Genomic DNA, 8966 nt, shown 5'->3' with positions numbered 1-8966 from the left:
AGTTTAGTAACTGCATTATTTAAACATGTAGAGCAGGGCCTGGACCGGCAAACCGTGGCCAGTGGGAGCCGCGATCGGCTGAACCTGTGGACGTGGCAGGTAAACAAACCATTCTGGCCTGCCGGGGGCTTACCCTGGTGGGCTGTGGGCCAAAGATTGCTGATCCCTGATGTAGAGCACATATTTAGATATTATATAAATTAAAGCTGCATTTGATAGCATGGTTTCCCCCCACCACACAATATTCAAAATCAAGTTAAACACAAAACAATCCAGCTAATTATACATTTTTTCTTTTCTGTTTTTCATTTGAAAGCTTTATGTCACCCTACCCATGTATAGCCACTAGAGTATAATGAAAGAAGGTAGGTCAAATTAGAAAATATCTGTCAGACACCCAAGTCTTGGTGCTAATGAATATATAGGATCTCTTATAGTCAACCTTGAAGGCTTCTCCTGTGATTGCTACCATTCATTGTTGGCAGTCAAATTGCTGTTGTTGACTGCTAATTGTTTTTCTTTTGATCACAATTTTAGAAACCTAGTTTTTGTCTGTGTCTTCTGCTGAACACCTTTTGTGTTTCGCTTTGGCTGAATTATACTTAATGATTTATTGTTTGTTACTTTTTCATCTTTTTTTCTGGTTAACTTAATTAGGTTTTCTCCCCGTGTGTTGAGAGCAACCATTCATTGTGATTTTAAATAATAATACTAAATTGTGAAAAAGGAACTTCGACTCAAAGATTTTAGGGCCAGAAGGGACCATCATGATCACCTACTCTGACCTCCTGCACATCGCAGGCCACAGAACCTCACCCACCCACTCCTGTAAAGGACCCCTAACCTCTGGCTGAGTTAATGAAGTCCTCAAATCATGATTTAAAGACTTCCAGTTACAGAAAATCCACCATTTTCACTAGTTCTTACCAGCAAGTGACCTGTGCCCCATGCTGCAGAGGAGGATGAAAACCTGCTAATCTGACTTTCCCAACCCCAAATATGGTGATCAGTTAAACCACGAGCATATGGGCAAGACCCACCAACCCAACACTTGGGAAAGAATTCACTGTAGTAACTTCTCTTTCTGTCACATGGTTTAAATAGTTCTTTGAAATATTAATACTATGAAGATCTACAATCACAGGCATCAGCTTCCAACTTTCACCGGGCGTGCTCAACCCCCACGCATTCCTTCCTCCAAGGCCCCACTCCCATCCTGCCTCTTCCCGCCCCGCTTCGCCCCGGCCCCATCTCTTCCCACCCAGGTGCTGGGAGGGAGGAGGAGCTGATTGGCGAGGCCATCAGCGTGCAGGAGGCTCTGTACAGGAGGGAGGGGAACTTGGCTGGCGGTAGGTGCTAAGCATCCACTAATTTTTTTCCATGGGTGCCAGCCCTGGAGCACCCATGGAGTTGGCACCTATCTCTACAATAACAAAATATGAAAATTTTAGACAGTGGAAATATTTAGGAAATAACATAGCATTGATATGGAGAAATACTAAAACTTTGAGTCATTTCCTAACTAAGGAAAAGTGGTTAATTGATTCTAGCACATAAGTCAAATAAGAACAAATCAGGAAACAACAAACAGAGCATACTTGAAAATGTTGCCATGTTTCTTCTTCACAGAGCAATTCCAGTGGAACTTAAACTTAGTGGTCTTTTTAGTTCTGGCTCTGCCTCATTTTTATCCTTTTTTATGTTACATTTTAGAAGATCAGTAACAGGTAGTGACCATGCTTCCTTTGCTCGATACAGAGGTTCTGTTCAAGATATTCGATGTCTCATGCATGTATTCTTTCCTTGAACTATGCCTATGTTACTACAGCAACCAGTTGTTTGCAGCAGGGAACGGCCATGTTTGTTAATTTGTTCTTCTTTCTTGCTGCCAGAGTATCTTTGTAAAATGTCATATGTCAAAAGATATGTTTTCATTCACAAAAAGCCCTCAGATTCATCCATAGAATACCTACAAATATATTTCTGTCTGTAAAGAAAGGAATCCAGGAATAAGTGACAGGCACCATCGTAATGTGGGAATGGAAATCACAATAACTGAAAGGCTTGCAAGTATTGCTCAGGGAAACTGTATCTCCTGGTAACATTAAAGGGTGTCAATTCTGTTCTGAGTGATGGGAAGGGTCCCTTCACCACCACTCAACCTCTGCCCAAAATGAGCTCAAGAGGATGGGGGAGTTACAGCATTAAGAATCAAAGTCCATTCTTTCTGTGTATGCTTTTTTTTTTTCTGTGCTGGATGCATCTGCATGACCTGTGAATGTGCTGCACCCAGCACATAAATGACAGAGACCACATTCTGGAACCCTTACTTATGTTCAAGGAATTCACAAGAAACATGGGTCATTGGTTAATCGAAGCTATTGAACCAAGGTGTGTTTTATACAGCACCTACTTTAATGTTCCTAATTCCATCACTTCCTATTAATAATGAGAAAGATGAGACATTTGTCAGAAATATTTGGAAGTAATATAATAATGAGGATGCTCATCAAAAGTAGCATTTTCCTGTGTTCCCAATAAATAAGATTAATCAAGGCTGTCATTCTATATATTCACGTTTTTTTAAATACCTCCACTCATAATTGCTATGAAGAAACTTGTCTGTTCTCTTTTTGTTTCCTGTCCTCTTTTCTTGACTCATGCTTTCTGACTAGCAAGGCTTCAACTTTTGTTGTTTCCCTTTCCTGACTCTTGTTATCACTTTCTATATTAGGATGAAAAGGAAAAAAATGATTAAAAGAAAACCATTTCCCTAACTGAAAAGTCGATAGAAAATGTGCAGGTTTTATTGAGTGCTGGTCCTTCTGAAATCATAGGTGATGTAAAGGTGCATGACCAATCATCTTGTTGAAGCAGTACACTGTGGCATCAGAGTGATATAGAAATATGTTTAATACAGGTTCTAATAGGCATGTCTTCTGTGGGACCCACACTTTTAATTCCTGGTAAGTGTGAAGCCTTAGTCATTAAAATCTCTTATCATATGCAAATCCCGCTCTAACCTTTGTGGCCACTCTAGTCTTAATCTCCACTCTATCTTTCAAAGAGTGAGGCAAGCAAAAGCAGGGGCTGTCTTTTTGTTATGTTCAATTACTGTGTTAGCCCACTGAGGCCTCACTAGGGCTTCCAGGTGTTACTGCAATAATAATATAATAAATAATAATTAATAATACATAATAAATAATGCACTGTTTTGGCTAAGACAGCCTTGTTTGGTATAGGACCAAATCCTGATCCTGTTTATTGTCAACAAACTCACATTGAATTCATGGGAGCAAGAATGAGCCCATTATGTTGCTAGAAAAATTATTTGTATTTCTTTTCCAGTTTAAAGGTGCTCAGCCTTCCTACCTTCACTACCATTGAACACTGGGCAATTCTCTTCAATGGGATATCCATGACAATTGTCTTCAGAAGACTGTGCATGTTAGTCACTGAGATACCATGCTGATGAGTAAAGAATAAGTGCCCAGATGGATTCATTGCCTATTACTATATAACAAAAACTTTTTTGACTATTTATGTAAGTTACATATTATCTGCCATCATACTGTCCAGTCTCTCACTGTTTTCATTTCCCCCCAAATATATTTTGTATAGCACTTACTTTGCTTGTTTTGACACTAGCAGGATTTTATATCTGTTTTTTTTTTAAATGTCAGCACTTCCACACTGTTGTAAAGGATACAACAATACAACATAATTGACTGTGAAGGTCACTGCAACATTTCAATAATACCTTGAAGACAATTTAGTCATATGATCAGATAAAAAAAAGTAATACACATTCAGAAAAAGAAAACATCCCCAGGTGCATTAATGTAAAAAGAAAACAGATCTATACTGTCTCTAAAATATCCCTGTCATCATCCTTTGCATTTAGGTAGCCTGTGCATAATATACTCCCTGTGCAAATGAAGGCAAAGATGTCCTCCAGAAAGGGTTGTTGCTTATGATTTGTCCCTACAGATACTGGAAATGAAACAGGATGAGCGCTGGTCAGACTGAGTCCAATATTGGAGCCCAGACTCTGTATTATTGACTTCAAAGAGACTACATATGAGTTAGAGCTACAAGTTCAGGATTCAAATGTTACTCCCCAGCACTTATTCACTTTCAGAGAACCCATGATGTCCTCTTCAGGCTGGTCTGGTATTTTTAGTGGATCAAAATTTGTACCAGAATAAAATGTTAATGGTGAATCATTTACTGTTTGCTTTATTTATCAGAGTAGGTCCATTGCCATTGATACAACTATATACTCGTGAGTAAATTTAGCAGGGTTTAGCTCAGTAAAATATTACACAAGTCATATTGTAGTTGGCTGGCCAGCTGCAGCTAAATTTTAGTGCTTTTGCCTAGCTGAGTGTCCAGGAATAATGAGAATGTCTGAAGGACCACAAGGCTACAACCTGACTTGACTATTTGCAGGCATGCTGCCTCAGAATAGTGATGTGCTATGGTGGGGACTAGGGCTGGAAAGATACTTAGACACTGAAACCACAGACTTAGGTTCCTAAGTCTTGGATTTACATACCTAAGTCCTAATTTTGGCTCCACTGCGATCCACATAACTCCTGCCAAACTTATAGGTGCCTAAACTCACTCAGCACCAAAGTTTCTCAGAGTAAATTTCCTAGGTGCCTATGTTTCTGTCTCTGGATGTGTGCTCTTCTGCCTCCTTCTAGGCATCTGGACACTCATCCTCCGCCTAAGTCCCAGAGCGATTCATGAACTGGGGAAAGACAGGCCAGCTAGATTGTCTGCAGGGCCCAATCTGGTAGGTGTGCTCAGAGGCTGCCTGCTAGATAGGCTCCCATTCAAAATTCCAGGTGAGTGCTCCAACACTGGGCTAAAAGTTATAAGGAGGGCACCTCTGCCACCACTGCTGGTTGTTTTGTCTGGAGGCAGGGCCTAACTCATTTCTTCAAAGCAGCTTAGGTGACTAAGTCCAAGCACTGGGTTCCTCTTCGTGGATTGCCTAATTGACACAGGTATCTCCCTACAGCCTGGACTTAGGCACTTTTCTCTGAGAGAAAGGGCTGCCGGGAGTGCGGTTTGAACACACCCATCTGGGCAGCATTGTGATGCTGGCAGACCAGGTGTCAGCTCATGCCAAAGCCCCAGGCCAATTTACTTGTGTATTAGTATAAATCAGTGTTTCCCAAAGTTGGGACACCACTTATGTAGAGAAAGCCCCTGGCGGGCCGGGCCGGTTTGTTTACCTCCCCGTCCACAGGTTCTGCCAATCGCGGCTCCCACTGGCTGCGGTTCGCCTGAAGGACCAGGCCAATGAGAGCTGCTGGAAGCGGTGGCTCAGCCCGCGCCACTTCCAGCAGCCCCCATTGGCCTGGAGCAGCGAACCACGGCCAGTGGGAGCCACGATCAGCGGAACCTGCCGACGGGGCAGGTAAACAAACCAGCCCAGCCCGCCAGGGTCTTTCCCTACACAAGAGGCATCCCAAGTTTGGGAAACACCGGTATAGATCAAAGTGATTGTTAAATGTATAAGAGTGTATTTGGTGTTTCCACTTCATGTAAACTAATGGGATGTTACCTACATTGTTTTCACTTAACTGTATCTCATTGTAATATAGTAGCAAACATTTATATTGTGTATACCTCTGTAACTAAACAACCCATCAAACGAGAAAGAAGCCTTGTGGAATGCAAATTGAGAACTTTAAAAGGAAAGTGCTAATTTCACAGCAAGCAGTCATTGTGTCTGCTGATTGGAGGTCAAAGCCTCAAAAATACCTTCCTCACTCTCTGTCTTCAAAGTAAAAGCCCATGACAGTATATGACTGACAAACCAGTCAGCCTGGCTATGACCCATAACAATTTAACAAAAGGCATTGAAATGTAATCAAGATAATCTATTTGTAAGTGAATTTCAAAGAGATGTACAAGACCAGCAACCATTAACCCAGTTATTTGTATTAATAGAAATCAAGGATACATGATAAATGTATTTTCTGTGTTTACCACTATAGCTTTGTTAGAAATTTAACAATGTAACCAGATTAGCTGGTTGATGCCAATTCCTTTTCATGTCTTAATTGCTTTATATTATCCATGCAAATGGTTCAGTTAACCTTAAGATCAATGATGTAAGATATTGCAGGAAACTAATATTATCCACATTGTCTTCAGCTCAACTATCTGTGCTATAATGAAGTACTGGCTAATTGCCTTGTGTGAATGAACTAGTTTACCTGTGTATGCAAAGGAAATAGAAGATTAGCTTCAAAGCAATGGTGCACAGACAATCTGAACTGCCTATTCTTCCTCAGGGACGGTCCTTCTGTGATGAGAGGCTTGCCAGCTGGCTGGAGAGCTATAAAAGAAAGCCCCCGGCCTGATCCTGCCATCTCTAGTCTGCTTAAACTTTGAACAGGGAAAGTATAAATTGTAAGATCTTCCAACTAATGATTTGGAATAACCTGGAAAACACATGGAAAGACTTGAACAGACTCTCCACCTGGACTTCCTATTGGATTATAACCCTTTAAATAATGACAGGTTTCAGAGTAGCAGCCGTGTTAGTCTGTATCCGCAAAAAGAAGAACAGGAGTACTTGTGGCACCTTAGAGACTAACAAATTTATTAGAGCATAAGCTTTCGTGGACTACAGCCCACTTCTTCGGATGCCCGAAGAAGTGGGCTGTAGTCCACGAAAGCTTATGCTCTAATAAATTTGTTAGTCTCTAAGGTGCCACAAGTACTCCTGTTAACCCTTTAAACTGATTTCAGAAAGACTTTTACAAATCAGCCAAAACTGACCTAAGAACTTTACACATATTTGTGTGTATATTGATCTTTTAACCATTTGCAACTCTCTTCTTTTTCTTTTTATTATTGAACCTTTAGTTTTAGTTACTAAAGGACTGGCAGCAGCATCTTATTGGGAAAGATCTGAGACTCTCATTGACCTGGAGATAAGTGTCTGGTCCTTTGGGATTGGTGAGTCAGGTTTTCAGTAACCCCTCACTATATTAGATTTGGCTGTCTAGATGGGGGCCAAGGTCAAGAGTGCTTAAAGGGGACTGTATTTGGCTTTTTGTTAACCAGTGTGGTATTACAGAACCTGATATGTTACTGGCTTGGTGAATCTAACTATAGAATAAACCATGAGTTTTGGGGATTCTGTCCTGTTCCTTGGAGTCTGCCCTGAGTGTAGCATTCTCAGTGTGACCCATCCTGGCACCAAGTCACACCCTGTCATCTTCTTTTCTGTGAAAAGGGTCTATAAGTATGGATTCAAAGTAAGATCCTTCATCTCTGGACTGTTTGCACTCTTACCGGGAACTGTACCAGATGCAAAGCAGAGATTGCTAGAGACAATCTGGGTACCCTGAAAAGACTTTTGGGAAACTGGCAGTTTATTACATCACTGCCACCATTTGGAATTATGAACTCTGACTCACCCATTCATATATTTCACCTGTTTTAACCTCTCACTTATTTTTCTTAGCTAAAAAACCTTTAGTTAGTTTGCTATAGAATTGGCTGTCAGTGTTGTCTTTTGTGTAAGATCTAGAGTACCAGTTGATCTGGGGTAAGTGACCGGTCTCTTGGGACTGGAAACAAGCTAAATGTGATGTGATTTTTGCTGTGGGTGATCTTTGATCACAAAGTCCAGTTTGTTTGGGTGGCAAGATAGACTGGAGAGTATAACACGGCTGTCTGTGACTCCATGGTAAGACTGGTATAGTGATCCAGGAGTTCACATTTGATACTGACTTGGTGAAATCTATTTATAGAACACACCACAAGCTTGGGGTATCTCCCCTGTTTTCTGACCGTCTGGCCTGCTGCTATGATGACATACCCACCTCTCATCCCATTTCTGACTAATTAAAACCAAATGGTAGCACACTAAATACAAAACATTCCAGTGCTGAGAAAGCAGTCTCACCTCAGGAATTCACCCACCAGCAGTCACACCAAAAAAATAAGCTGATGCCAAAGAAATCCTCCCTGCAAAAAAATGTCATAAATTAAATAAACCTTGCAAAATGGGTACCAGACCAGGGCCTGTGCCCATGGGGAGATAATTCCTGTCAAAATGCATTGAAAGCTGTGTGTAAAGGCTTTAAAGCATATTGTAATAAAAAACAAAATCAAAACCAAGAAAGGGTGAGTAAACCCCAGACTCCTCCCCTCAAAAAAGTTAAAAGCCTAAATTCTGCAGGTAACAGCCCTGAGATGAGCCACACCAGACAGTGTGACAGGCATCTCCCACTGGCTAGCTTACGTAGTGCGCTACCTAGTGTGCTAGCTTTTGTGGATCACATTCTTGTTGCCGGTCTCTCTTCCTAGCGAGGGGGAAGGTGTCTAGCCCAAGCAGGAACATCTACATTGCTCTTTTTTTAGCTCCACAACCAAAGCCCCATGAACTCGAGTCAATTGACCCAGGATCTGTGTCTCAGTGCTGTGGATTTTTCTTTACAGTGTAAACATATCATCACCTAACCACCTCTAATCTGTGCCCTATCCAATAAAAAAACTGAACTGTACTTACTTCAAAGAGCCTTGCTAAAAAGCATGTGCTAACTCACCTAACTGCAGTGCAACCTAGTCCAGACAGTCAGCAAAGTAGCTCAGACTGTCAGCAACCAAGCCTAGATTTCAGATCACAACAAACACTGCAAAGTACCCAGAGTCCTACCAAATCTGATGGCAAGTTCCCAGCAGAGACAATGTTCCTCTTTTGCCCCCAAAAGTAAATCAATAGCGATACAACAGAAGGCCCCAGAGATAAAGCTGGCTATCTTCCTTTAGTCACCCAGCTATCTGAGAGAAGTCAGTCAGGGGAAGAAGGATAGGGAGCAGAATGGAAGGCTGGCTTTTGTGAAGGGCTGAAGTGCCAGGGGCTGTTGGAGACCAAAGACAGATTGGGCAGGACAGTGTTCAATACCAGAGCTGGGAAAGGCAGTGTAACT

At 41.5% G+C, this 8966-nt stretch overlaps 1 long non-coding RNA gene across 1 annotated transcript; it reads right to left on the bottom strand.

Annotated features, from left to right (window-relative positions):
- Window positions 1-1269: 1269 nt before the first annotated feature.
- On the bottom strand, window positions 1270-8005 carry LOC135983959 (uncharacterized). Its single transcript, XR_010601835.1, has 3 exons — window positions 7940-8005; window positions 2578-2725; window positions 1270-1987 (listed from the first exon to the last, which is right to left on the bottom strand). It is a non-coding gene; the product is annotated as an uncharacterized LOC135983959 (long non-coding RNA).
- Window positions 8006-8966: the final 961 nt, after the last annotated feature.

This window comes from Chrysemys picta, chromosome 1 (assembly GCF_011386835.1).
Source record: "Chrysemys picta bellii isolate R12L10 chromosome 1, ASM1138683v2, whole genome shotgun sequence".
Lineage (NCBI taxonomy): Eukaryota > Metazoa > Chordata > Testudines > Emydidae > Chrysemys > Chrysemys picta.
The sequence above is the reverse complement of the archived record's forward strand: the minus strand, read 5'-3'. Positions and strand labels throughout refer to the sequence as shown.